Below are 24,618 nucleotides of genomic sequence, written 5' to 3' on the forward strand. Positions count from 1 at the left end.
TCTATCCTTATATAATTCCTAAAAATAAAAAGAATGGTAGGTATATCCCAAACCAAAATGTGATTTCCTATTCCTTTTCATTTTCACTTTGAAAATTATCATGTTCTATTACAGCCTCTAAGAAAATGAGTCTAAATTATAATGGTAACTTTGGGCTAACATCTCAGCTTATATGGTTCCTTTCCTTGGGCATATTCTCTTTAAAGAAAGACACTCCTGAGATTTCAGTATTGTTTGTGGGTCCCTGGGAAGGTTGGTAGAGTTACTCCAAAGGTTATGACAACAAGGTAGGAAGAGATTAACATTAAGAATTAGGATTCTCATGATTCCTGCTGCATTCCCACATTCCGTCATTCTTACCTTAATTTTATCTTCCTTGGGTCTGAGCTACTTTCCTTTGCTCTCTCGTTGTACATTGCTTCTAATAATGCACATATCTTCCTTTTATTCTAATCGACACATGGAAGAATCAACCTTGTAGAAAGCACAGTAAGGTACATAGAGCATAGACACTAAAAAAATCAGAAACACAAAATAAAACAAATTTTTAAAGAACAATAGAAAAATCATAGATATAGAAGGATATCAAACATACTCAAAATTAGCATTCCAGAAGAAGAAAAACAAAATAATGGGACGTAACAAAAATCTAAAGATTTAACTGAAGAAACTTTTTCTGCAATTAAAACATGTATCAGGAATAACAGATCCAGAGTAATGACACTATAACATATCATGATACAGTTATTGGCCTTCAAATAAAGAGAGAATTCTTTGCACAGCCAGGCAGAAAGAACTCACTTATAAGGGAGCAAAAACGGGCTGAGTTCAATATTCTATGCAAAAGATAACAGATTAATAACTCTTGCCAATATTCAAAGAAAGAAAATGTAGTCCTAAGAGACCTCACAGTCAGCAAGAATAAAGGATGCAAACAGCTTTCTAGAACTGAAAGAATATTTTCCCCATGAGCCTTTTTTGAGGAGACTATTAGATAATGAACTACAGCCAACAAAAGGATAACAGGGAAAACTATGATAGTTGTACAGGAAACAAACATTTAATATATTTGACAGGGACAAAATAGAGTGTAAATGATTTGACAAAATAGGAATTATACAACTGCAAAAACTATTGTAAGATTAAAAAATAGGGGGGATCGTTATAAAGGTAATCAGTAAACACAAAAATATAAGCCTTCCTAAAAATCTTTAGGTACATATATAAAGCAAAGAAGGTAAGCAACATTCAGGGACTTCAGTTCTGCCTACTTTGTGGCCTGGATATTTGTAATGCGTTGTTCTCACCAGCATTATCTACAATGACTCAGCAGCCCCATACTTGCAATAAGGGGAACATAAAGGAAGGCCAGAGAAAGTGGCTTTATTTTAAAAATAAAGTTGGACAATTTCTTTCTATTCATTTACTTACTCATGTGGCCAAGGTTAACTGCAAGGGAGACTGTGAAATTGTGTGGGAATTCCATTTTGGCATTTCTTAGAAAATCTATATGTTTTTCTAAGTCCAAAATCCAAAGAAAAATTGTCAAGAAATCAGAGAAAATAAGAGAAATGTCTAATTTCCTTGCAGGAACAAAAATCTTTCAATCAAAATGAAGATGTCGCCTGGGCATAGTGGCTCACGCCTGTAATCTCAGCACATTGGGAGGCTGAGGTAGGCAGATGGCTTGAGCTCAGGAGTTTGAGACCAGCCTGGGCAACATGGTGAAATCCTGTCTCTACAAAAAATTCAAAAATTAGCCAGGCATGCTGGCACACATCTGTAGTCCCAGATACTCAGGAGGCAGAGGAGGATCACTTGAGCCCCAGAAGTTGAGGCTTCAGTGGGCCGAGATAATGCCACTGCCCTCAAGTCTGAGTGACAGAGTGAGATACTGTCTCAAACAAACAAACAGACAGACAAACAAACTGGAGACGTTATTGATTTGAAAAAATCCAGTGACATCAAGTTGAAAGCAAGAACAGGAAATATTGACTTGTGGAGTTGAAGGTTAAGGTCAATATTTCTGGGAAACCAAGACAGGAGCACAGAGAGAAGTAGTCACAGTCTAATCAGTCAGTCTTGTTTATAGGTGTTGCTGTGTTATATATAGAGAGAATATTATGGAAATCTTCAGAGTCGTCCTCTTAAATCTTCACCTGGGTAATGATCAGCACATGCTCGTGAGGAAACTATTCAAGGCTAGAGAAAGAAACACCCAAAATGACTGGAGAGAACATTCATTGAAGATTACACAAGACCAGGAATAGTTTCTGTTCTCATTATTCAGAATGAAAAACCTCATAATTCTAGGAGCATCAGCTAGAATACTCAGAAGGATTGGATAAGAGCCCTAAAATAAATGCTGCCGTGATCCCATGTAACAAAGCTTAAGTGCAAGATCCTAAAATATTCAAACTGTTCCAGGTAACTTAATTGTGTCCCAGAAGAAAGTTCAAGGATACTTACAGAAGTACAAAGATATCCAGCACATAGAAAAGTAAAATTCACAATGTCCAACATATGATCAGTAATTGTCAAGCATATAAAGAAGCAGGAAAATATTACTCATAATGAGGAGAAAAATAAATCAATTGAAACTGACCCAGAAATTATACATGTAATACAATTAGTAAACAAGAATATTGAAGCAGTTAATTACAAACTTTTTTTGTCAAAGAATCTAGAGAAAAGAGCGAGAATGTTAAGTAGAAATATGGAAGAGCCTAAATCAAAATTCTAGAAATGAAAATATATTTATGAGATGAAAAATGTATTAGATGGGATTAACATAAGATTAGACACTGCAGAAAGAAAAGATTGGTTGACTTGACAATAGAAGTTATCCAAAATGAAACACAAGGAGCAAAACTCTGGGGGAAAAAAAGGCATCAGCCAAATATAGATACAATTGGAGTCCCAGAAGGAGATGAGGAGGAAGGTAGGAAAAGAATTTTAAGAAATGGTTGAAATGTTCAAAGTTTGATGAAATTTTCAAACTCACAAATCCAAGAATCCCTGCACACAGGAAACATGAGTAAAGTTATAAAGGACATCATAATCAAATTACTTAAAACCAGTGACAAAAATAAATCTTAAATGTACTCAGAGAAAAAAAAAAAGGCAAGTAGTCTTGTTGAAAAAAAAAAAAAAAAAAAAAAAAAAGCAAGCCAGAAGATAGTAGAGAAACATCTTTAAAGTATTGAAAGAAAAGACAATCAACCTAAAATTCTGAACCCAGTGAAAATTTTTCAAAAATAACGTGGGAAATAAACCCCACTTTTTCACATCTACAAAACAAAAAGAGTTAATCACTAGCAGACATGTACTACACAAAATATTAAAAGAAAGTCATTTAGGCAGAACGAAAAAGGATAAAAGATGTAAATCTGGTTCTACCAAAAAGAATGATGAGTATTGGAAATGGTATCCATGTGGCTAAATAAAAAAGACTTGTTCATTGCTTAAATCTCTTTGAAAGATAATTGTTTAAAGCAAAATAATAACAATATATTAAAGGGTTTAAAAGATAACATATTCTAAATGTTTCTGCACCTAAAAACAGAGGTTTAAAATACATGAAGCAAAAACTGATAGGACTTCCAAAAGAGATAGACAAATCCACAGTGATAGTCATAGATTTCTCCTGACCTTCTCTCAATAACTAGTAGAACAAAGTGGCAAAAAATCAGTAAGGATATAGAATATTTGAACAACGCCATCAACAAAATGATCTGACATTTATACAACACTACACCTAACAACAGCAGATACATATTTATTTCCTTAAGTGTAGAATATTTATTAAGATAGATCATATTTTGGGGAATAAGGCAAGTTTTACTAAATTTAAGAGGATTCCAATCAGTCATACAAATACTGTTTTCTGACTACTATGGGGTTGAACTAGAAATCAATAAAAGAAAGATATCTGAAATATTCTCAAATATTTGGAGTCTAAATATACATTTATGCAAGTGTATTGCGTATTCAAAAATTAATATGAGGTTTTTTTTTTTAAAGAAATGAGGTCAATTACTTTACACAGCTGACAAATAGTTGTTAAGGTGATTTCAAAGAGACATTCCTCAAAATATTCTAAGCTTTATTTGAATAGATATGTGTTCTCTCAAGAGTACCACCTTGAAGGAGAATAGTCTTTTGGGTGTATAAATTTGGTTAGTTTGCTAGAAAATCAGACTTAGTCCTATATAGGTCACACACTACCTATAAAAAAACCCACAAAAATTATTGAAAAAACAAAATTAATACTCTAGCAACAGACTTGCCACCAGAGCTGATATTCTTTACCTTTCTCTCAGGGAAGGCAAACAAATTGTTACATTTGTTGTTGCTTTTGTTGAATTGCTCAAATCTTCAACAAGTACTAATCAAGCACTCAGTATTTGCCAGACACCATATAGAGCAATAGAGCACAAAAGAAAACACAGTCCTTGCTCTCACGGAGGTTACATTCTAGTGGGGTGAGTGGGAGGGGTAAACAAAACAAAAATCTAATATGTCAGGTGAGAAATGACATATGACAAAATAACACAGGCCAGGTAGCTAGAAATATTGATGGGGAGGACCAAATCAAGGAAGAATATTTCCCAACACAAGGAAATATTACTCTGTTGGAATCTTTAAAATTTAGGGTTAATTTTAGTTGTCTTTGGATGAAGTCACCATTTAACCAAACTTTCTAGACTTTTTCATGTGGAAGCACAAAAGAGTAACAGCCCTTGAAAAGCAAAAATTCAAGCATTTTTAATGGCAGTTGCCAAAGAGGAGTTTCTAGATCAGCAGCAGCATAAAAAAATGGAGGAAGCCAAGAGTCAGTTTCAAAGTCAGCAAATGTCCAACAGCTTAGTCTCTGAGGCCTATTGTTGTTATGAGGAAGCTTATAACAAAAATAAAATAAAATATGCCCACTTCTCAGAAAGGTGTTAAATATTGCTAACATTCCTTGAAAGTCTCCTCAAAGAAGCCTCTCTAAACTGGTTATCCAAATAAGTTTCTTTCTTTTGATTGGTAATGGTAAAAATAAGGCAGTACATATAAAGATGAGAACTTTGCACAGTAGGGTACAGCACTGTATCTTATTAAACACAATCAGTACAAGTCTTTCATCAGATAAAGAGGGAGCTAAACATCTCTATTGTAGAAAATCTCTCCAGGCAATCTTAATTCAACAGCTCAGCAAAGTACTATAAATTTGATAACTGTTTACCTCGTGTCTTATGGTAGCATGAGGCATGATTCATTGCAAGGAGACTGGGATTATGCTGTATGCACCAGCTAATAGAGCCATTATTTGGGAGGAGAAGTAACTTGAGGTAAGGCTTGATAAAAAGGTAACAAATAGTATGGGAGTTTGACTTTTATAATTACTTGGAAAAAATTATTGATAATCAAAAATCATAATTATCTGTAATTGTTTCTTTACTTGATATGGTATACTTTTTCCTTTGTTTCTGTCAAACCTTTTGAAAAATTACAATCTTGCCTTGTACCTTGATCAGTTCAGGATACCATATGACCTATTTTGCAAAAGTCCAGTGCCAAAAGACACAGTCAGGGATGGCCAGGACAATGTATGTTAATATGGTTTGGCTGTGTCCTCACCCAAATCCCATCTTGAATTGTAGTTCCCATAATCCCCATGTGTTGTGGAAGGGACCTCTTGAGAGGTAAGTGAATCATGGGGGCAGTTACCCCATGCTGTTCTCATGATAGTGAATGAGTTCTCACAAGATCTGGTGGTTTCATAAGGCGCTTTGCCCCTTTGCTCGGCACTCATTCTCTCTCCTGCCACCTTGTGAAGGGGTGCCTTCTGCCATGATTGTAAGCTTCCTGAGGAATCCCCAGCCATGCAGAACTGTAAGTCTATTAAACCTCTTTTCTTTTTTTTTTTTTTTGGAGATGGAGTCTTGCGCTGTCTCCCAGGCTGGAATGTGGTGGCATGATCTCGGCTCACTGCAACCTCTGCCTTCCGGCTTCAGGTGATTCTCCTGCCTCAGCCTCCCAAGTAGCTGGGATTATAGGTGCACACCACCACACCCAGCTAATTTTTTGTATTTTTAGTAGAGACAGGGTTTCACCATGTTGACCAGGCTGGTCTCGAACTGCTGACCTCATGATTCGCCTGCCTTGGCCTCCCAAAGTGCTGGGATTACAGGCATGAGCCACCACGCCCAGCCTAAATCTCTTTTCTTTATAAATTACCCAGTGTCAAGTATTTCTTCATAGCAGCAATGAGAACAGACTAATACAATAAATTGGTACTCATAGTGGGGCATTGCTATAAAGATACTCAAAAGTGTGGAAGCAACTTTGGAACTGGATAACAGGCAGAGGTTGAAACAGTTTGGAGGGCTCAGAAGAAGACAGGAAGATGTGGGAAAGTTTGGAACTTCCTAGACACTTGTTGAATGGCTTTGACCAAAATGCTGATAGTGATATGGACAATGAAGCCCAGACTGAGGTGGTCTCAGGTGGAGATGAGAAACTTATTAGGAACTGGAATAAAAATGACTCTTGCTATATGTTAGCAAAGAGACTGGCAGCATTTTACCCCTGCCCTTGAGATCTGTGGAACTTTGAACTTGAGAGAAATGATTTCGGATATCTGGCAGAAGAAATTTCTAAGCAGCAAAGCATTCAAGAAGTAACTTGAGTACTCTTAAAAGCATTCAGTTTTATGCATTCACAAAGAGATGGTTTGAAATGGAAACATTTGTTTAAAAGGGAAGCAGAGCATAAAAGTTCAGAATATTTGCAGCCTGACAATGTGATAGAAAAGAAAAACCCATTTTCTGGAGGAGAAATTCAAGCTGGCTGCAGAAATTTGCATAAGTAATGAGGAGTCAAATGATAATTGCCAAGACAATGGGGAAAATGTCTCCAGGGCATGTCAGATGTCTTCACAGCAGCCCCTCCCATCACAGGCCCAGAGGCCTAGGAGGAAAAAATGGTTTCATGAGCCTGGCCCAGGACCTGGATGCTTTGTGCAGTGTAGGGTCATGGTGCCCCATGTCCTGGCTGCTACAGCCATGGCTAAAAGGGGCCAAGGTACAGCTGAGGCCGTGGCTTCAGAGAGTGCAAGCCCCAAGTCTTGGCAGCTTCCATGTGGTGTTGAGCCTGTGGGTACACAGAAGCCAAGAACTGAGGTTTGGGAACCTCCACCTAGATTTCAGAGGGTGTATGGAAATGCCTGGATATCCAGGTAGAAGTTTGCTTCAGGGGTGGAGCTCTCATGGAGAACCTCAGCTAGGATAGTGAGGAAAGGAAATGTGGGGGTAGAGTGCCCACACTGAGTCCCTACCAGGGCACTACCTAGTGGAGCTGCGAGAAGAGTGCCACCATCCTCCAGACCCCGGAATGGGAGATTCACCAACAGCTTGCACCATGTGCCTGGAAAAGCTGCAGACACTCAATGCCAGCCTGTGAAAGTAGTCAGGAGGGGAGCTGTACCCTGCAAAGCCACAGGGGCAGAGTTGTCCAAGGCCATAGGAACCCATCTCTTGCATCAGTGTGAGCTGGATGTGAGACATGAAGTCAAAGAAGAGCATTGAATTTCAGACTTGCATAGGGCCTATAGCCCTGTTGTTTTAGCCAATTTCTTCCATTTGGAATGGGTGTATTTACCCAATGCCTGTATCCCCAAAATAATTAACTAACTTGCTTTTGATTTTGCAGGCTCATAGGAAGAAGGGACTTGCCTTGCTCAGATGAGACTTTGGATTTGGACTTTTGGGTGAATGCTGGCATGAGCTAAGACTTTGGGTGATTGTTGGAAAGGCATGACTGTGTTTTGAAATGTGAGGACATGATATCTGGGAGGAGCCAGGGGTGGAATGATATGATTTGGCTGTGTCTCTACCCAAATCTCATCTTGAATTGTAGTTCCCATAATCCCCACATGTAATGGGAGGGACCCAGTAGGAGGTAATTCAATCATGTGGGTAGTTACCTCCATGCTGTTCTCATGATAGTGAATGAGTTCTCACAAGATCTGATGGTTTTATAAGGGGCTTTTCCCCCTTTGCTCGGCACTCATCCTCTCTCCTGTTACCCTGTGAAGAGGTACTTTCCACCATGATTGTAAGTTTCCTGAGACCTCCCCAGCCATGAGGAACTGTGAGTCAATTAAATCTCTTTTCTTTATAAACTACCCAGTCTAGAGTATTTCTTCATAGCACCATGAGAACAGACTAATACATATGTGTATGTGTGTGTGTGACAAAAATAGAGGCTGGATCAGTGACTGGTTCATTCGTTTACTCTGACTCAGTGCCTTATATTCTTCTGCTCTATGTTTGTTTTAACTCTGGCAAGAACAACTTGTTTCATAAAAGGGGACTAAATTGCAAGGAAGGGCCAGCTGGGAATCTGGGAGTTTCCTGCACCATATGAAAACACACTGCCAACATGCCACAGGTGTACATCACAGCAGCACAAAGGACAACATGGCATTGCAAAGGGTGTGGGAGGGAAGAAACAGAGAGAGACACAGTGGTTACATTTGAGCAAAGAAAAACATGACTGAAAGACGACTGTGAATTATCTCAAACCTAAAATCTTTGTTTGCTTTGAAAAGTTTTGACACAGTGTATTGGTGAAAGTCACTGGTGTGTACCATAGAACAACAGAAGCAGATCACTGGTACTCTAATGCTCTACATAGTTCTTTAAAGTTCTGGGCAGCTTATCCTGAATGGGTGAGTGGCAGATACACCGTCTCATTTTAACCACAGAAACCTCTGTCACAGTAACATAAAAGGACAATGAAAAGGGCTATGAAACCAAAGTGCCCTCATGACTTTGATGTGGGCAGAGTTCATTGGTGCCTGTGAGTACCAACTTCATGGTACATTTTACCACCTGCGGCCATCAGTGGCTGCTGATTCTTATCTGTCCACATTGATTGACTTCCAGGTACAAGGTATGAAGGTCCAGCTGAAAATGTGTATGCTGTGCCTGAACCCTACCCCAAAACCATCCCAAAATAAATAATTCAGGGGGAAGTTTGAATGCTTGTACTTCACCTAGCCTAATATATTCAACTCAAGCTATAAATCTGCCTGATGTTTTATTGCCACACAGAATAGAACTCCTTGCCTTCAGATGTCAGCCCCATAGGACCACTGGCTGACTGGTTTCCAGATTCATATGGCATCAATATATTGCCCTAGTACAGCTGTCTAGCATCATCAGCTGAAGCTACTATGGCACTTTTGAGGTATTCTTCCTGCCCTAGGTCAAAAGAAAGTTCAGGGACTATTTAGTTCTGTCACATAAACTAGAAGTCAGAAAAACTCAGTGGGTTGACGTTACAATTCAACCCAAAATCTATAATTGAAATAAAGCTTATTAGAATCACAGTTTTGGTCAAAGTCAACATCTTGCTAACTAATTTGTTCCTATTCTATAATAGTTCCTCATAGACATTTATGCACAATGAGTCTCTCTAAAGACTTCTCTTCCATAAGCAATATGAATAGAGAAAAGGAGTGAGGAGAGATGGTTAGAACTAAAACAGATAACAGGACTGAGCCCCAGTTAGGGTTCATGTCTTGGGTCACTCAGATATGTAGTGGCTACTCTGAGCCTAGATGCTGAGTCACCTGTCTCTGCAGAATGATCTCCCTCCATGTTTCTATTATTAAATAGCTTCTTTTCATAAATATACTCTCCTTATCTCTTGCTTAGTGCAAATTAGATAGTTTTTTAAAATAGGAAAGATATCACATTTTTAGAAACCAAAACCAAAACAAACTCTAAAGATGAATTTTGGTCTAAGGATTTTATGAATTAATTTATTTATAAAGTTGGACCAAGCTATAATTTATATATAAATTATATACAGCTATATATTTAACAATTCTTCTGTACTTCAAAGGATAAAATTTTTCAAAAAGACCTTGCTAAAAATAGTACACTATAGAGAAAAGAGTGGGATTGGGAATGGGACTTATTTAGTTCAAATCTTGGCTCCAATGGTGAATAGCCATGTGACCATGAGCAAGGTAATTGATCCTCCTGAGCCTGGGCATCTTCATCTGTAGAATGTGGATAATAAACTGTCTTACTGGGTCACTGTGAATACTGAATGTAATACACATAAGCAAAGCTCAGGCCGGTGTCTGGCATAGAAGCACTCAACAAATATCTCTTTCTTTCTTCTACTTCTCTTTTCTCTCTTTGCCATTACTTTCAATGGCAAAAAACACAATTACTTTTGCACCAACCTAATATATAAAGCTATCAATCCTTTCACAAGTTTTCGCAAGGCACCAGTTGTTGGGATATGTATAAATCACTGCCTTAGGAAAACCAACATGACCCGAAGGTCTCCTGGACCTCCAGGTATCTATAGGCACTCTAATACTCCAGTCAATCATGAGGAATCATATTCATTTCTTCCATGAATCTTTCCTTAATTAGAGCAGCCCCCATTAGCCAGCCCCCTGTTCTGTTGGTGACCCACAACACCTAAATCTTGGACCTCACAGCATAGCACTTCACTGTGCTCTCTGGTATTTTGAGTGATTAGTGTTGGCTTCCAAATAAAACTGAAATTTCTTAATGTCAAGGAATAACTTCTTATTTCAGCCTTGAGGATAAATAGATATTGATGGGTTAATCTGCCTAAGAAGAATCATATTTAGTCCTGGACTAACAATCATTTCAAGAACCCCTATACCAACAAAAACAATAATGTAGAGTATTACACAAACCCTGAAAACTAACAAATTCTATTTGTAACCTCAAAAAATTAAATACATTCTTGAGTTAAACACAATTTAATTAAATATAATTTTTGAAGGCTTAAATGCAATTCTTGAAAAGCTTTTCAGAGAATATATTTGAAAGTAAAGTACATGTTAATTTTCCAAAGGTTTATAAAAATTAAATTAATATTTTACATGTCTTTATATGAGAAACAGTAAAAATGTACCTTTTCTGGGAATTAAAGCTCTTAGGGGACCTATGTATGTCTGATTTATTCCAAGACTACATACAGGGTAAATTTTAATAATGGTGTGATATAGTGTATTTTCTCTATATTTTAACTTTTCTAATGTGAAAACATTGAGTTTCTTGCCAAAATAGTTTGAATATAAAGATAATTTAGTAAAAGTATAACAATTCTAGACTTTCTATATTCATACATATTGTCATAGGCAGAGATAGTTGTGTAATTTTGCATTATGGATCCTTTTTTTTCTGGTTTAAGGGCAATATGCCATGTGTGTGGGGAGGGGTCGGGGAGGGAAACTACTTCCCTACAGAAAAGTAGTATAAGTCATCAAAAACAGAAGTTTATTTGTGAGGGTTGTGGTTGGAAAATTGGTCACTATTCACTTTTTGAGATTTTCGAAAAGTCCCTTCTTTACTCCTTATTTCCACAAAGGATAAAAAATCATGTGAATTGGAATGTACACGACCCTACCATATTTTTCCAGTTAGCAAATATTCGTCTGATTAGACACCACTGACTCCTGAAATATACGTGTATATGTGTGTACACACAGACACACATACAAACATGTATTTGGTTCATATACATATGTATGTTTCAATTGGCATTTTCCTCTGTAACATACTTTAATGTTTTGTTCAGTTATTTTTCATTACTTAGATGGACATCATTTACTGATTTTCTCGGTGATATCATTGTTTAATATGTATAGGAACAAAAAAAATGTAGTCAAGATCTGCTTCTTGAAGTTATACAAGCAAAACTGGGGTATTTCTAATTGATTCAAACTGCACTGGGAAGAAGTGATAGATTGGAAATGACCTCAGGGAGCATCTCCAGCGCCAAATTAGACAGTCATAGGCAAATGGGTGGCCTTCGTTAGGAACAATATGCTTAATTAGGTGGGGTAGTTTGGGCTTGGTGCGTGGGCACAAATGTGGGGATAAAAAGTCAATCAGCATGTGTGGCTCCAGGTACTACATGCACTTGACCTAATTAGAAAGGCCCACTTTGGAGACCCTCATGGAGTTTCCATCCCATTGTCTGGGAATTAGTGTCCCGGGGCTCCCTTCTTCAAGCTTGTCAGAGCATCCAGGGAAAACTTAACCACCCTCACACAAAAGAACTATTGATGGGGGCCATGAGTCAACTGGAAAACATACATGGAACTTTCTCAACTTGTTTCTTTCCATTGCTGCAAAACAGAATGGCTTTTAATTTGGATTTCCACTCAACAAAAGAAGGGCATCACATTGACAAGCATTTACAAGTGAGCCTTAAGGCAGGGAGGAGACCAGTTCATTAGCAACTAAATTTCTAGTAAACACCTCAATAGGCAGATCCAGTGCACAAAATTCAGACTGAGTTATTTCGTGCCTATTTTATGCTTAGATGAACTCTTGAGATGCTCAAGATCACGAAAGGCTCATGGGGGAGGATGGGGTGCAGAGGATAGAGTGGTCCCGGCTCTACTTTGAGTGGGGGATCTCCTTCAACCACTTCCTTGGGCATGCAAAGATGATTGCTCAACAGAAACTAATCTTATACTGAATGTCACACGTAACACGTGCTTGTATCTTAGTAAGTCAGTATAGTTGAATCAACGAACTACATATAAACAATAGAAAAAAAAAATGCCCCTGGCAGATGGCAAAGGGAAATTCTGTTTCCAGTTTATTCTTTAATTGAGCTCTGTGTAAAGTACATGAAGAGATTCTGAAACTCTTTTTTTTCTCTCTCTGTCTCCAGCTAATGCTGTTTTCCAGTCTTTGAGCTGCCAATGTACCATGAGAAATCCACTCATTGACATGACAGAAAAGACAGTTGTACAGCAGAAATGGTATGGTCTGTTGCAATAAATTACAGGTTTCCTTTTCATGTTCAGCACAAGAGGCGGCCCTCATGCAATTAGCTACAGCTGGTTAAAGAAAAAAACCATGCATCTGCAGACAGATCAGACTGGGAATCAACTCTTATTTTCTGGCACATGTCACTGTAAGAACAGAAACAGAGACCTGATTTTTGTTCCTGAGCGTAATCCATTTAAAAAACTTGTATTTCCCCTTTCTGAATCACCAAGATAGTGTACCATTTGGGGAAATACATCTAGTCATGTTTTTTTCCTTAAGGTCACTGGCTATGACAAAAAGCTGAGTACCTTTCACTTGATTCTTGTCTTCTTGGGCTTCACAAAACCTTTCTTCCGAGTACCTTAGTTTAATGCCTACTCTTAATTACACAATCCCCACTGTGTGCTATTCTCTGACTTGTAGTTTATATGGGTATGCTAAGAAAGCATATGGGTATGCTTAGAAAGATGATTTGATATGTTTTATGTCTTTCTGCTGTTGTTCAATAATAATTTTCATGATACAATTTCTAGTTTATTTCAGAAAAATGAAACATGCAGAACTCTCAAGAACCATTCTAATTGCACATGTAGGGGGCACTGAGTCATAAATATATTAATAATATATGCATGTCACTCTAGTATATAAAAGATGTACAAATATGTCAATCTCTGTACCAAATGCATAGTTTGTGCTCCCAGAGGCAACCTCACAAAATACTGGTTAACATCAGATCAAGGAAGTTATAGATACAAGTCATTATAATGTATGTACATGCAAATAATCCACTTCTTCACACTCTGTATAACACTCTAGTCATTTTTATTCTGCAAAGGAAGTCAGCCCTAGGAAGTCTGGGACTTCTTTCCAGACCTATGATTTTGCTATAACATAATTTTTTAATCATTTCAGTATTTAAAAGCACCTGTTTTCTTACCAATCTTAGTCAAGGAAAACCATTTTGTAAATGAATGAGAGTAAAAATCAAGAAATTGAGGCAAAAGTTTAAGAGTAAAATTGTCCACACTCATCTTCTGGAACTATTGAGGGTCCCTATGGAGTTAATAATTCATTTAGACACATTCAAATCTCATGAAAGTAAGAAGAGGTTTTGCCTTGGTGTCTGTTTTTTTGTTTAACACAGAAAAGAGAAATCATAATGAAAATCATCTGTAATTACTGATTCCCCCCAAAATTGGCTGTGTTTGTTTTACAGAAAAGCATAAAAGCTACTGATGTTTCAAAAGGGGGGAGGAGGGAAAAAATAACTCGACAGTTCAGCTGAAGATCACAAGGCATTTGTTGAGATGTCTCCAGAGCATTTGTCTGAAGATTTATTTTTAAAGCTGTGCTTAAAAGTAAAAAGCCGCTTCCCAGTTTCCCTCCCTTGTGTCGCAACCAACCTTACTGTGCCATCAAAACAAAGAAAACAATGATTCCCATATTTTTGTTTCATTAGGTTTAAGAGAGACACATACAGAAAGAACACCCTTTAAACAACGAAACAGCACGTCAATGTTACATGTTTGGATGAAAAGAAAGGAACCAGACAGAGTGTGTGCCAGACAACAAATTTCTATCATCTTAAAACCTGTAATTTGCTTGAGAATGTGTGGTTTCCTTGAACTGGACTTCCAGTCTCCTTGTGTAATGAGCAAGTTAAGTGTGAATGAAAACAGGTTATGGGGCAGGGGAATGATGAGATCTGAAGGCGAATACTTGCAAAATTATGAGAGTAAGCACTATCTTTCGAACATTTTCAAATTAGTTCTTTTTCCCCCGTTAGAGAAATTTTGCTCTTAAAAAAAGGGCAGTCTAGAGAGCCCCCCATGTAAGTGTCAAAAATTACATTCAACTGGTATCTATTTAGTAAAAATCATCTTCCAATAAAAGCAAACACACTGTGGAGTGAAAATTAGGAAAATTAACCTGTAAATAATGATAAAGACCTATTGAGCATGACAGCTTTTGAAATTCAATTAATTATCCCTGGAGACATTTCAAACTGAGGAGGACAAAACACTAAAATATGTATTAATACTTTAAAAAGAGCATGGGTGAGATAAATGATCTTTCTCTTTATTTTGCAGTTTAAAATTAAAAAATATTCTATATTGGCCATTTTTGACATCATTTAATCCAAGAAAGGTGACAAATTATAATATTATTAAATAAATGTTTCCTGACAGTCACACCAATCACAAAAAAAGGAAACTGCCTGAATGCACAATATTTTTTATTTATACCTAGAGAAAAATAACACAGAGCTTCTTGGTGATATTATTTTAATTATTTTGGAAGTTTGTTGATAGTGCTTGAGGATCAGTTCAAAAAATACAGAAGAAAAATTTGCCCCCCATCTAAGCCCAGACCTTCAAACTACTTCTCAACAGGTGATGCAAACTGATGGTTTGATAAGATGATGATTTCCTTTTAATGAATCCCTAGAAGGATATCGAGTTGCAGGTGAGGATGGAAAAATTTATACCTTACCAAAGCCCCACTACAAGTCTTTCACGTAGTAGCATTAAATTCACTCATGCCACAAAATGTACTGAAGGCCTACTATTGCCAGGCATTCTGCTGGGCTATAGTAAACAAAGCAGACAAACACACCTGCTCGCAGCAGAAAATAAACAATAAACATAACATATAAGTAAATCATACAGTATGTTACAGGGTGATAAGTGTTATGACTAAAGGAAAAAATAGGGCAGGATAAGGGAGGTCAGGAGGTTGAGTGTTGGAAGTACATTTAAATAGGATGATCAGGAAAAGCCTCACTGAAAAGGTGACATTTGAGTACAGATCTGAAGGAGGTGGGGGAGTCAGGCATATGGATAATCCAGGGTTTCTCAACAGCGGTACTACTGACATGATGGGCCAGATGATTCTTTGCAGTGGGGACTGTCCAGGGTATTATAGGATGTTTAGCAGCATCCCTGGCCTCTATCCACTAGATGCCAGCAGCACACCCCACCCACCCTAGTTGTGGTACCAAAAATGTCTCCAGACATTGTTAAAAGTTTCCTGGAGGAAAAGTAAATCACAGCTGAGAAACTGCTGGTTTGGCTGGAGGTAGGAGCTCACCTAGTAGGGTAAAGAAACAAAAGGAAGTCAAGGTGTGGCCAGAGTGGAGTAAAGGTGGTTGGGGAGTTGGAGCTGAGATCAGAGAGGTCACTGACTCGACTGACCTTGCAGTGCTTTATAGGCCATTATAGATCCCATGTCTTTTACTCTGAATGACATGAGAAGTCACTGAAGAGTTTTGAAAGGAGGATACACTGAGTGGAATGAGTGGGGCAAGGAGAGAGGCAGGCAGATCAATTAGAAGGTTCCTACTACACCCAAAGCAAGGGATGATGGCGGCATCCACCAAGGCAGTGAAAGATGATCAGATGCTGGATATGCTTTTCACTTAATGAACGGGATTTCCTGTCATATGAGAAAAGGAAGCTTGAGAAAAAGAGGAGTTAAAGATCCCCACACAACTGGAAGCATAGAAGTACCAATGCTGAGCTGAGAATTGCAATAGAGAATTCGGGGAGTAGATCGGGGAATTCGTTTTCAGTCATTCCTTGGCAAGTAAGAGACAGGAGCAAATGTATTTCTGTGTACATCATTATGTTTTAAATCAAAGCAGTGGCAAAATTTTTCACATGTAAATGTAATGTTGGGTAAGAAAACAGGAAAAACTTTATGTAGAATCTGTGTAAATGCTTCTCTTGGTGCTAAAGGACAGAGATTTCATAATAAATGTTTATTCCTAATACAAGAATCTCAACATAGACATGCTATGTGTGTGCACCTGCCCTATGAACATATGTCTTGGTTTGGGTTTGTATCAAGGGATGTCTCAATAATGTTACAAGTTATTTTTGTTTTCTAAAGAGAATCTTAATTGTTCTAAAATAATGATTATTTCCAGTGGAGATCCTGACTACTAGAAGTAGATTCTTTAGGGGCTTTGTTCTTACTTCTCTCACATCAGTGGCCATGTGGTATCACCGTGTGTCTGGGGTCTTCCATGTCATTCCCACAGAACCCAGGTGTTCAAAGACATGGGCCAGAGTTTATTCACCTTTGTATCCCCAAAGCCTATCACATAGTAGACAAAAAATATCAAATATACGAAGGAGTAAATAAAAGAATGATTACAAAGAAGCCGAACACTGTGGTATATACATTTACAACATTAGACACACAAACCAGTCCCAGAAAGGCAGAAACCATATCTCGTCTCCTCTCTTCTCCTTTCCCTTTCCTTCCCTTCCCCGCTCCTCCTGCCTGGTCAGATGGAAGATGGAAGACTTGGAAATCAATCAGCCCTGAGTTGGAATTTCAGCTCTCCCACTGGCTACTTATATGAATTTGGACAAATTATCAAGTGACAAGTCTGTGCTAGATTACTTGATAGGCAGACTAACTCTTGTTTTGACCTCCAGTAGAGCAACAGCTGGGTGTCTAGGATTTTGTAGTCAGAAAATCTTTAAATCCAGAAGTAGTTCTTTTAATTCTCACATGCATGTATTCCATTTTAGCATTACTTACCCAATCTGGAAGGTGGCAGGGCCTCTAAATATCTTAATATTGCCCTCTGGTTGACACTGTTTAGATCCCTAGGACACAGTTGAGTAGGACAGACCTGGCCTTGCCTGCATGGAGCTTTCTGCCCAACAAGGAAGGTAGACTTTAAACAAATAATTACTCAGATATTTATTTCTGGTTGAGGTAAGTGCTGGAAAGGAAATGAATGGCAGGAATTCAGCCAAATTTAGGGGGAGGGGTGGGCAGAGGGTTTTCCATGAATGGTGAATTGCAGTTAGGGGTGGCACGCATAGTTAAGGAGGGAAGAAGCTAGAGGACATAGGACTTGGGGAAGAAGAGTGCTCCAAACTGAAGGAGCTTAAGAACGCAGTAAGGGCCTGGGCTTCTGTATGTCTTTATGAATGAAATCAACATAATAATACTCATTGTAGTTCCTCAGATTATGTTGGCTAGATGAATGAGTTCTCAGAACCCCTCGTCAGCTACACATCACACACACATACACACACACACTCTCTCACATATCGCCTAAAATTCCAAAGTCAACCACCTAGCAAGCCCCTGTTCCCAAGGAACTTAGGCTTCTGGCTGGCTAGTATTCAAATGGCCACTTTGTTTTTCATCCAAGTTCTTCTGAATCGCTCTTCAAACCACAAAGGCACTTGACAGTTATTTGTGTTGTAAATAAGATCCCATCATTCACCTGCAGCAGGCTGTAGCTGATCTACCTTTCCTCAAGGATGCTGTATCTAAATGACTAATGAGGTCATTGGGTGGTTATGGCTACTGTTGTCCATATGAAATTACAGCTAAACCTTGTAATCATGGCATCTGCTTTTGCTTTGCTTTTAATGAAGCCTACAGACTAGGGGTCTTTTTCAAAGCTTCACAGTTTTTCTCTTTAGTTCAGAGGAAACTAAATGAAAGGAGCACTTCTTTTTTATTTAAGAATGATTAGAGATTAAGTGAGCTCAACCAAATGAGGAAAATAAAACATGAAGACCTACTCCAGCAGTCACCTCTTCATGAAAGACCCTGCGGATCATGTATTTATGTTAACTCTGTCATAAAACATGATCTTTATTGCAACTTGCCAAATAAGTTTCAGCTCAGGGGCAAGTCTACTTTCCCCCTAGACTACATTTGCAAACTGACCCCTTTCTAAAACCATTAAAATATTCAGGAGAACCCAACTGGCCGCTTGCATCCTAGTCCATTCTTCTATTGCAGTCACTTCAGGACCATTAAGAAAAGAGGGGGAAAAATCTGGCAAAAAATGTTCCCAACTCATCATAAGTTCCTCTCATCACTTCTGTAATTTTGAAAATTAAATTGCCAAGATATTTAGAAGTTTTCGAATTGTTTGAATTCTTACAAGTTTCATACATTCTATACACGTCGTCAGAAAGACTTCAGACATCCCCATCACTATGGATAACCAACTAATTGTGCACATTTGCAAGCTGTCAGCTTTTCTACATTTCTCTCTAAAACTTTTCAAATCTAGTTTAATCACCCAGACAGCAAGGGGGAAGAAAGTAGCATTTTATATTGAAGAACAAACTAAAATTAAATAGCAAATCTGGAAAATGCAACCACAGCATGTTGTTTATTCAATCCATATCCATGTTGGGTGTGAACAATGTACATGCTACTCCAGAGGAATACAAAAAAAATTAAACACATTATTCCTACTTCCAAGGGCTTATGATCTAACTGAAGAGATATGTACAAAGATGTTACATTGCATAATGACACAATTTTCTCTGCTATGGATGATTAGTAAGAAAAGGCAGGTGTTTCCCTGTGTCCTGGACATCTTCACATGTAAGGTGTACTAAGTTGCATGCCTTGATGCCAGCTTCCCAACTGGCCCTGTTGGTATTATACCTCTTAGCTTTGGAACATCCAGACTTGCTTGCCTTGCACGTTTCTGTCCATGAGGTGCTGCTGATAATGAGCAGATTCCAGCCTCTCCGCCTCCTCCTCATCATCAAGTAACCTTGATAGGGCACTGCAAGGAGCAATCATAGAAGCTATCCAGACCAAAGGGGCAGAAGGAGCAAATGAAGGGCCCCAGATCAGTCATCTAAAGGTGTTTCATGTCAATGACAATGCCCAGGGAGTGGAAGTACAAGTAGGCATCTGAGGTGTTTCAAAACCCTCTGAAGAAACAGCAATATGTTGTGGCCTCACCCTTGATCCTAAAAGAACTCTCACTGCTTTCGAATTCTATACCTCTGAGGTGGTATCTTGACATGCCCCTAAAAAACCTCTACACAACAAAATTCTTGCTCAGCTTAGAAACTCATTGCTGTCAGTAAAATTGACCTAATATGTAACAGCACCTACCTCTCTTGGAGAAAAAATTACAAAAATGCTGAGAAATGAAGAAAGCAAAAAGGTAAAAACTGGTGTTATTTACAGCATGCTTTTTCAAACTGTAGGTTGAGACCCTTTAGGAAAGTGAAATCAATTTGATGCAACCAAATACATGTTTAAAAAATGAAACAGAACAGGAAAGAAGAGATGAGAAAATATCAGAGACTATCTCATAAGAGTAAATATTATCTTGTAAAACTTTTGTTGCAGGGTGTGTGTGTGTGTGTGTGTGTGTATGTGTATATGTGTGAAATCATGATGTCACATGTATTTCTTACTATGGGTCATGGTAGAAAGCATTTGAAAAGTACTATATACCATTGCCTCAACACCCTCATCAACATAAATTCCTAAAACCAAACCAACCAAGCTACTGTTGGTGTGACATTTGGGCCTACCCCAAGGTCATACCCAACTCTTGGGTGTGGAAGTGGCTCCAGGATGCCATTTATTTCATGGAATGGAACAAGAGAACATACTCAAACAAGAAGACACTGATCCCAGCTGCTGCTCCCAGCCTGATCCCAGCATAATACTCTGTACACTTGTATTTGCTTCTTTTGGGGGTGAGGGATGGGGTGTTTTTATGTATGCCCATTGATATGGTTTGGCTGTGTCCCCACCCAAATCTCATCTTGAATTGTAACTCCCACAATTCACATGTGTCATGGGAGGAACCTGGTGAGAGGTGATTAAATTATGGGGGTGGGTCTTTCCTGCAATGTTCTCGTGATAGTGAAAGAGTCTCACAAGATCTGATGGCTTTAAAACCGGGAGTCTCCCTGCTTATTCTCTCTTGCCTGTTTTCATGTAAAATGTGCCTTTTACCTTCCACCATGATTGTGAGGTATCCCCAGCCCACGTGGAACTATAAGTCCATTAAACCTCTTTTTCTTTGTAATTTACTCAGTCTCACGTGTGTCTTTATCAGCAGCATGAGAACAGACTAATACACCCATTAAAAGGCTTTGTATCGAATTTTGGCTGCATAATACTATTTTAATAGTATGTAATAATAGTAATACAATAATAAAATGTATGTTTATTATGTATTATATATAATAGTAATAAATGCATACTTATTGTATGCTTTATATGCATTATCTCATTTAATTATTCATACCAACCTTCTAAGGTAGGTTCTAACATTATTCCCATTTTCAGATGGAAAAACCAAGATTCAGAAGATCAAGTAATTTGCTCAAGGTCCGCATAGTGGTAGAGCCAACACTCAAATCCAAATCTGTTTGACACAATACTATTGTCATTCATGGTGTTGTTCATGTAGAAAAGGCTGTTCACTCTTTGAACACTTTGCTTACTAGACCAATTGATCATAAAAGAAAACATTAATCAATGTCTTCTTGATCTTTTACTTTTTTTTTTTTTTTTTTTTGAGGCAGTCTCACTCTTGTCGCCCAGGCTGGAGTGCAGTGGCACCATTGTGGCTCACTGCAACCTCCACCTCCCAGGTTCAAGCGATTCTTCTGCCTCAGCCTCCTGAGTAGATGGGATTACAGGCATGTGCCACCATGCCCAGCTAATTTTTGTACTTTTAGAAGAGATGGGGTTTTGCCATGTTGGCCAGGCTGGTCTCTAACTCCTGACCTCAGATGATCCGCCCATCTTGGCCTCCCAAAGTGCTGGGATTATAGGTGTGAGCCACTGTGCCTGGCCTGTCTTTTACTTCTATGTTAAAATCCTTCCCACTACATTTGACCCAAAAGTCAATTGGAATTTTCCAATTTCAACGGAAAACACCAATTCATTGATGGGTGGGCGTGGCTAATGTACACCACATACACCCCATGTAGTGATCATCTCTCCGTATACTGTGCTTATTCAAACACAGGTCTCCACATACAATTGGAAACAAATTTTGTTTGAGAAGTAAAACAAAAATTTTTTTAATCTGTTACTCTACGTTGTTGTTCCTCTGCTTTAGCATTTTAAATAGGTAAGTCTGTAGCATATTTATTAATAATAATTATTCCTTTAGCTCTAAAATTAGAAACTGGTTTTCTGTCTAATCTTCCCTTTATACCTTGAATTGTATGTCTTATTCTTTATTCCTTCTAGTTTGTTCTCATTTAAAAATATCCCTTCAACTTCTGGGTTTGTTTTGTAGGTATTTGGAGATCTGGTTTACTTTAAAACAATGAAGCAGACAGAAGCCCCTGAGGGTAACTTATGGAGAACTGGGAGGTCCTACTGACTCAATTAAACTGGCAACAAATCAATAGAAACAGAAGAGAAGAGGAAAGAAAACAATAATTAAAACATTCTGTCAAAAAATAGAACAGTAATTAGAAGATGTGAACTATTGTTTTGCCACACTACATTTTCATTTTCAATAGATTGCTGAAGTCCATTAAAAAAAAAAACTTAGCCTTTTATAGTATTCTGCTGTGCTGGTGTTTCTACTAGGTTGATAACACTGTGATTATCACAACTGAATGGCTGATATTTTCACCAAAGGGGGCTGGGGCAAAGAACAAAATGATGCACTGCTCCTTATATAATGTGAATAAATCCTTTATATATTCATTCTGATGTGACCCATCCTTGGTCATTGTACATGCATTTATGTGTGCATATAAGATCATTTATGATGGATGATGATGATGGTGACAATAAGGATGATAATGATAGCTGCTCTCTATTGAGCACCATGTACCAGGCACTTTGCAAAGCACATAACATGTATTATCTGACTTAATTCTCATAACAAATGTATTATTTACATAATTGTATTATTTCCCTATTTTGTAGTTGAGTTCATCCTACTCCAGAGCCTATTCTCTGAATGAGTATGGTTCAACTAGAGTGTGCTGAGGCCAGCAAAACTCATGACAAGGCCAGCAGAAAAATCAGCTACAAGTTTGGTCTGCCCTTCACCAACCATTGCTATACCCATGTGACTATAAGCCTTCATTTTATGAGGACTGTGATTTCAAAGCTGTTAAAAATGGGAGGCAAAAATGTGCACCTTACAATTCTTCTAAGGAGTTTTGCTGCAAAGGGAGGGAGAAAAATGAGCCCTACTGATATGGTTTGGCTGTGTCCCCACCCAAATCTCATCTTGAATTCCCATGTGTTGTGGGAGGGACCCAGTGGGAGGTAATTGAATCATGGGGGCAGGTCTTTCCCATGCTGTTCTTGTGATAAAGAATAAGTCTCACGAGATCTTATGGTTCTATAAGGGAGAGTTTCCCTGCACAAGCTCTCTTCTCTTGTCTTCTGCCATGTGAGATGTGCCTTTCACCTTCTGCCATGATTGTGAGGCCTCCCCAGCCACATGGAACTGTAAATCCATTAAACCTCTTTTTTTTCCCAAGATGGAGTCTCACTCTGTCACCCAGGCTGGAGTGCAGTGGCACAATCTCTGCTCACTGCAACCTCTGCTTTCTGGGTTCAGGCGATTCTCCTGCCTCAGCCTCCCAAGTAGCTGGAATTACAGGCATGCACTACCATGTCTGGCTAATTTTTTTTGTATTTTTAGTAGAGACAGGGTTTTGCCATGTTGGCCAGGCTGGTCTCGAACCGAATGCCTGACCTCAGGTAATCCACCTGCCTCAGCCTCCCAAAGTGCTGGGATTACAGGCGTGAGCCACCATGCCTGGCCTAAACCTTTTTATTTTGTAAATTGCCCAGTCTTGGGTATGTCTTTATCAGCAGCATAAGAATAGACTAATTACCTATCTAGTTGATTAAAAAAAAAAAAGTGTGGTCAAGAGCAAGTTCAAAATTCAAGAAAGAACAGCATGCATGCATACTGATGAAATAAGTCAGTGGAAGGGAAATACCGACTGATGTTAGAGAAAAAGGAGAGTCTCTGGAGTGATACCCTTGGGTGGGTAAGAAGAAATGGGAGCTAGAGCAAACTGGGAAGATTAGATTCAAGAAGGAACACAGTAAATTTCATGAGAGTAATAGTCAGGAGGCCGAGCATATGATGCACATGATGGAGATGTGGGTAGACATGGTGAAGGATGTCTGTGGAACTTCTTTTATGATTGAGAAAAATGGAAAATTAAAGCAATCAGAAAATCTTCATGAATGGTTATGTTTAAACACACACATGCACACGCACACACACACACATGCATGCACACACACACACACACAGAGAAATGCAAACTGAAATATTTCCAGGTGAAATGACATGTCATCTGGTGTTGCTTTAAAATGCTTCAGAAAAAAATTAAAAGTACGTCTCAGAGTTAATGGAATAATAACTGACATTAATAATAATAATAATAACTGACATTTATTGAGAACTTACTGTGAGCCATTGAATTAAGTGCTTTACAACTGAGCATAATTCCTGGCTCTCTTGATTCTGTTTTCATTTGTGCCCATTCTCCCAGAAGGGTAAGAGGGGCTCCTCTTGGCCTTTCCTACCTTATCTTGTAAACATTCACTCCTAGATCCACAAACCTGAAATCCCTTGGCTGTGCACTGGAAATCACCAGTGAGTGTCAAGTGAGTGACCGATGATCCCTTCCCTTTCCAGCAGCAGTGGTGCCGTCATACCCTGGTGATGCTGCTTCTCCTGGGAAAAGCTGGTACTGAAAAGCTGATAGAAAGACTGAAAGCTAGTCTTTCTACCCTGGGCAATTGCTGAATTTTCAGTCCTTCTAATTCTAGGTTTTATTTACTTCTCTGAGGTTGTAGAAACACTGGTATGTACGGGGGGAAAGAACACAGAGGTCTGCTCCAGACAACTGTCTTGATAAACCAAATCTAGGTGTAGGCAACATGATGAAGTCATTGAAATATTAATTAAGGGATATCTTTATCCTGGTGCTTTCTTTTATATCCTTTGTCTTGTGTCCTCTCATTTTGTCACTGA

Source organism: Pongo pygmaeus, chromosome 5 (genome assembly GCF_028885625.2).
Source record: "Pongo pygmaeus isolate AG05252 chromosome 5, NHGRI_mPonPyg2-v2.0_pri, whole genome shotgun sequence".
Taxonomy (NCBI): domain Eukaryota; kingdom Metazoa; phylum Chordata; class Mammalia; order Primates; family Hominidae; genus Pongo; species Pongo pygmaeus.